Below are 6,111 nucleotides of genomic sequence, written 5' to 3'. Positions count from 1 at the left end.
TGAGCTCTTATTTGAGTAAAATAAAACAATCAACTAAATATGGCCGCTCAAATTCTCAGTTAGTATGGAGTGTTCCACCAGCTCTTTTCCTAATGCGAGCCCACCCGGCCTACAAAGAAGAGGTCAGAGGTTGGAGCTGGAGGGCCAAGCCACCTCCCCATTGAACACAACTGTGAACTTCATCAAAAGAGATTGAAGTCAGCTGTCCAGGGCCACGTGGTTAATCCTGGCTGTGCTAGGATTGAGGCCAAGAATCCCTGCCACATAAGGGGCAGTTCTTTCTATTCTCTATACCTCCTATAAAACCATCTTAAAGCCCTTGAGAAAGACTTTTTCCATGGTAACCAAAAAACAATTTCTTTCATTTCTCATACTTTTCCATATCTTTGGCATCCTTATCAAAATATTTGTCAGCTACTTACTATGTGCCAGGCATGGATTAAAAATGGTCCATTCATTATCTCATTTAATCCTAATTACAGCCCTAAGGGAGTAGATATTGATGTGATATACGATAACATTATATACGTTAACATTTTGCAGATGTTCATTGTCACAGCCGGTAAGGGGTGGTTCTCTATTCCCGATGCCGGATTCTGTACACAGAAAGCTACTGACACAGGACTAATGAGGACCTTGTTTTTTAATGTTTTTTTCTAATATATAGTTTCTCCCTTCATATATTAGTTGATTTCTGCTTTTAGACAAATCATTTAATGGCTTTTCAATGTAAACTGCAGAAGTATGCTTAAATTTGGCCTCTGTTCATTTGGCCTGGTTTTATTTACATTTTTAAGTGGCCTGTTGCTAATGTATATTGGCACTATTGAATGCTAAAATACTGGGGTTTTTTTTGCTATTTCCATTATCCATACATAAAAATGTTAAGTCATAGACAAATTAAGCAAGATTAAATATGGTTCACTAGGGATGCAAAACCAAGAAGCATATATTTTCATTTTAGATTATAACAATGACTATGTAAAAAGCTACTTTCATTTAAAGTACCAGAATACAATAGGCATAAAATGAACTTGGTTTTTTATTGTATTTATTAGAATTTTTATTTGGACAAAAGTAAATATAATAAGCACATGTATCATTTAACCTAGAAATACAGAAAGAATTTTAAAAATAAACTCTAGCCTCTGGATCATGAAGGATTCTATTTTATTGAATCATAAATGTATTGTGTATTTATTTACAGTGCTCTTACTCTGGTCATGTATTGAGTTTAACAATTTGGTTATTAAGAGGTCGAGTCTTTCGAAAGGACTGAAATTGCAATTGGGGTACATCACCACTAGGTGGATATAGGTTCCATGTGTGCACGTGAGTGTGTGTGTGTGTGTGTGTGTGTGAGAGAGAGAGAGAGTTTCTTTTAATCTGGGATCCTGTTCTGTGACAATAAATATTGTTTTGTTTTTCAAAATTTTCATTTTTTAACAACAGCTAAATGGGAACACAAATACCTAATACAAGGATCAAGGGAAATAAAGTATCAGCTATAATAGTACTTTTTTCTCATTTTGTGTATTGATTATTTAATTGGTTAATGATAACTAATCTAACCCTTATCCTTCTTTTAGAGTTTGATTTGTTCGATTTTAATCTTTTCCCAGAGTCACAACCTACCTAGGAAAGCAATGAAGAACTTAGAGCACCCACCACCACACTGCCCACCTCTGCCCACCTTTCCTTAGCTGCCCATCGTTTTCATGACTCACTCAGCTTCCCATGAAAGGATTCTCAGGTGTGACAGGAGGAGGCTTGGGAGGGTCCCAGCAGCTCTCTCTTGGCTTCCTGCGCCTGGTTTTCAAGATTTTTATTCTGTGAAAAGGCAGAGAAGAGAAAAGAGCCCAATCTAATTTTTATAACTGCAAAAAAGAATAACTTCCAATTCACTTCATATTTTTTTATATACTAAGTGGCTTTTCTGTAGCCACCCCTGAGTTAAGCACTGGAATACAACAGTGAATCAAACACAATGCCTATATTCTAAAGAGACAGTCAACAAATGATAAAAATAGATGAATAGGTAGAGTGACTAGAAGAAACTAAACAAATGTGCTTAGAAAATAATTTGAGGAAACCAGCCCCCCAACTTTTGAAAAGTTTAAACCTAGAGAAAAATGGAAAACTAGTTCGATGACTACCTGTACTTACCTGTATCTACCAATCACCGATTATCACTTTGGGAGTGTAGAGACTTTTGTTGTACTGCACCATTGGATACCGAGTTGGAGAAATCATAAAAAAGCATTTAATACACCTAACCTCCTGAACACCATAGCTTAGCCTAGCCTACCTTAAATGTGCACAGAACACAGTACCTGAAAAACGCTGGCCACGTAGGACACTGCAGAGTGCCAGCTGTTTACCCTCGTGATTGTGCAGCTGCCCCGGGGCTGCAGCTCACTGGCACTGCCCAGCACCGTGAGAGAAGATTGTACTGCATGTCACTAGCCCAGGAAAAGGTCAAAATTCACAATTCGAAGTACAGTTTGTAGTGAATGTGTATTGCTATTGCAATGGGGTACAAAGCAGGGGTCTGCTGAGGGCAGGAGAGACCCACATCCCCCAAGTCCTGGAAGGGGGTGGGGTAGGGTGCCCACAGAGCAGAAAGTGCAGAGTTTGAGGCACGTTATGTAACAAAGGCAGTTTAGCAGCCTGCGCCTTCCTGAAGGGAAAATCTGCAGAAGCTGCAAATTGTGTACATGACCGTGCGACTGTGCACTGGCAGAGTGACTCATGACACAGCTGCAGGGGAAGCTCATACAACACCTGTGTGAGTAGTGGGCTTGGATGCCTACGCTGGATGCCCATGAGTCCCTGGGAACTCTTGCCCTGACTAAAGATGGCAGCCAAAAGAGGGTCAAAGACACTGGGAACTGACAAAAACAGTGGAAACTAACATACAGTAGGAAGTTCTGAGCTGAGCATTCAAATAGAATGCCTGAACCCTACCATTCAAATTAAAGCATTCAATCGGGCTTAAGTAATAGGAACTTCCGCAGTGAGGTTGGGAGGTCTGCCTAGAGGTCTGTCAGGAGAAGATGGCAGCAAAGCTGGCCCGGAGCTGTGGGGACCTGCCTGGCCAAGCACACAGACACGTGAGAGGTGCTTGGAGCTGAACTGTGACCTGGAATGCTGAGCTACAGACTTCTGCTTTTCTGAAGGGTGTAAGGAGAAGTCGCTGTTTTGATATGGAGGCTCTTGGTTTAGAGCTTGGGAGTTTGGAGCTTGGTGCAAGCTCTCTGCCTCTGGGCTTTTGGCATCTGTATGTTCTGGTCCTCTGGCTCTGCTCCCCACATAGACAGGAGTGCTCATGGGGCCAGGAGATGTGAAACCCACCTAGGGCTTAGACCCCACAGCACATGGGAGCCCACTCCTGGAGGCAGGGTCCCACACTGAGATGTGTGCCTCCCTGGGCTCCATCCTCTGGAAGAGTGTAGCACGGCACAGTTTCCTGGACCACCACACAGACTGAGAACAGCACCCTGCAGATCCTGAAAGAAACAGCAGCTGCAAGAGGATGGTGACTCTGATACCCACAAATGCATGTTCCAGAGAGGATGGAGATCCATTTGCATGGCTGGCTGATGGACAAATAAGGAAATGAGGAACTTCATGGTTTTTGGCTTGTAGTCTTTTGAGGAGAAAGGGAAGTTCTGGGTCTCATAGAAGAGAAGGGCTCAGAGCAGAAGTGCCCTCAGCCCCCACAGGGTTGGAACCCTGTTTACAAAAACCTGTTTCCTTCAACACATATTGTTGGGTCATGTAGATTCAAGGCACTCAGTGGCCGAGCCCCAGTTTGCATGGTTACACTTTCATACCACCATAATGTCAAACAATCATGAGTTAAACTCTTGTAAGTCAGGGACCATTTGGACTTCAAAACTAATATCCCCAGCTACAACCTTACAGTCATCCTTGATTTTTGTCTTTGTCCTTAACTGTCAGAAACTCAACCTGATTCTATCTCCAACTGATGGCTCCAATCTCTTCTCCACTGTCAGCTCTGCAGTTGAGCCCTCTATTACTTCATACCCAAACGTTTTCCAAGTGGGCCCTTCTGTGTCAGTACTTTCCCTCTCCAATCCATGTTCTACTCAGTAGCAAAGTCCTTAGATCATATTATCTCCTGCTTTATGCATTTCTGAATCATCTAATCTCTTTGCAAAGACCTGCCAGGGGCCATGGGATCTGGGCTCTGCCTGCCTCTCCCGCTTCATTGGCACCCTTCTCCTCCGGCAGCAGCTTGTGCCGGGCCAATGTCACCCTTTCCTTCATCTGGAATGCTTCTCGGCTTTTTACCCAGTTTCTTCTTGTACTTAGTGTCTCAGTTGTACGTCACCTCTTGAGGGAGGCCTTTCCAATTCTCAGAGAGAGCAAGGGCTCATCAGGAGTATGTCTGTGGTAGGCAAACTAACCAATCTGGAGCCGTAAGTCCTGGGTCCATGTATCCCAGGAGACAGCGTTCCTCTGTCTAGTCATCCTGAGGCCAGGCACCAGGCAACTAGGGACCATCCTACAGCCCAAGCCTGGAGACACTGTTTGTAGCAGCCAACCCTACCCTGTTCAGCTGGTCCTGTTCTGCCTTTTCCTGAAGAAACCCCAGTAAGAGCAGAAGCCTGAACCACCTTGTCTTCTGCCTCCTGCCCACTCTGGTGTCTTTCCCATGTGGCCCTGCATGGCTGCCATGCCTCTGTCACTAGCACTTGTGAGTGTAATGAAGTTTTTTTTCCCTGAGCTTCTTGTGTGGCCACCCTTGACTGACCATTTCATAAAAGAATACGAAATGATTTGCTTCTTTGCTTGTTTCCTTTGTCTTTTCTCCCTTCTCCCTATTCTCCCTCCTTCACTCCTTCTTTTCTCATCTTCCTTTCTCTCTTTTTTCTCATCCTTCCCTCCCTTCTCCAAAATATATTTCCCCACTGGAATGTGAACCCCCCAGGGTATGGGTGTCATGTTTGCACTGTGTCTTTAATGCTGCGCAAGTAGTTGTAAGTGGTCATCAAATATTTCTATGTGTTGAATGACAAGAAATGTTCCTCCCGTTCTCTCTCAGCCCCCCACGGCTCCACCCACACACCATTCCAGAGGACAATATACACTGAATGGACATGAACACATTTACGGTTCTAAGCACAATGCTAGGCACATAGTAGGTGCTGCATTAGTGGTAGGCTTTGCTATTCACAGCCTAGTTATGTATTCATATTATAATTATGTGTCCCGTAGATCAGGGGCACCTTTTCGTTTCTTAATATTTCCAGGTCTGCTCAATCTTCTTCTCTCAGTACGTATGTACTCAGTTGAATTCAACAGAACTATTTCTTTCTCTTGGTAAATAAAACAGGTCGTCCTAGAAGATGTTACTTTGCTCAAATTCCTGTCTTCCCCATCCCCTCCCTCCAGTCCGGTTTTCATTAGGAGAGAGGAATGAGCGTTCCTTATCGGGTAGGAACTGAAGACCCAGAAGAAAGAAGGATCAGGGAGGCTTTTCAAAATCTAACCACCCCCAAAAACTATTTTGCCTTCCTCCCATTTGGCTCATCTTCCTGTTACCTATTCTATTTATTTTTTTCTTCGCTCTTCCCGATTTTTCTTTATCCCATCACCCACAGGGGGAGATACTGCTATTCACAAATCCGCCCAGTCAACAAACCGACCTGGGCACCCACCACGTTCGGTAGGCTGAAGCCTGGTATAAAGGCCAGGGGGGGAGGGCCTGTGCCAGGACCTGGGAGAAGGGCACGTTAAAATGCTCTTCACTTTAATTATCTTCATTTTCCAGTCCTCCCACTGTCTCAGGAGCAATTCTCTGGCTCAACTCACATCTTGCCTTCCAGAAACCTGAAATTAGGGCTCTGACCTCAGGCTTTCTGAGGTCCCTTTGGTTCATTTAAGGAGGTAAGGTGGAGCTTTTAGCAGCAAACTCCTTCTACACACCATTGGGTGTGCTCTTGACCAAGCTGTCCAGAGGGCTAACACTGGGATTTTACCTTCAGCCCGGGACTCTTCTGTATTGCAAGCCTTGAAGAAAACACACACACACACACACACACACACACACACACACACACACACACACAATCCCGAGTCAAG

At 44.0% G+C, this 6,111-nt stretch overlaps 1 long non-coding RNA gene across 3 annotated transcripts in view; it reads right to left on the bottom strand.

The window, feature by feature from the left end:
* The window catches only part of LOC128625825 (uncharacterized), a 129,575-nt gene that overhangs the window by 83,634 nt on the left and 39,830 nt on the right, over positions 1 to 6,111 (bottom strand). For all 3 annotated transcript variants that reach the window (XR_008389650.1, XR_008389649.1, XR_008389648.1), the window contains exon 2: positions 1,728 to 1,830. This is a non-coding gene — a long non-coding RNA (uncharacterized LOC128625825). The remainder of the gene's footprint in view (positions 1 to 1,727; positions 1,831 to 6,111) is intronic.

The sequence above is a fragment of the Artibeus jamaicensis genome, unplaced genomic scaffold (assembly GCF_021234435.1).
Source record: "Artibeus jamaicensis isolate MK-2021 breed Jamaican fruit bat unplaced genomic scaffold, CSHL_Jam_final contig_923, whole genome shotgun sequence".
Classification (NCBI taxonomy): domain Eukaryota; kingdom Metazoa; phylum Chordata; class Mammalia; order Chiroptera; family Phyllostomidae; genus Artibeus; species Artibeus jamaicensis.
This window is presented reverse-complemented; position numbering and strand designations above follow the sequence as displayed.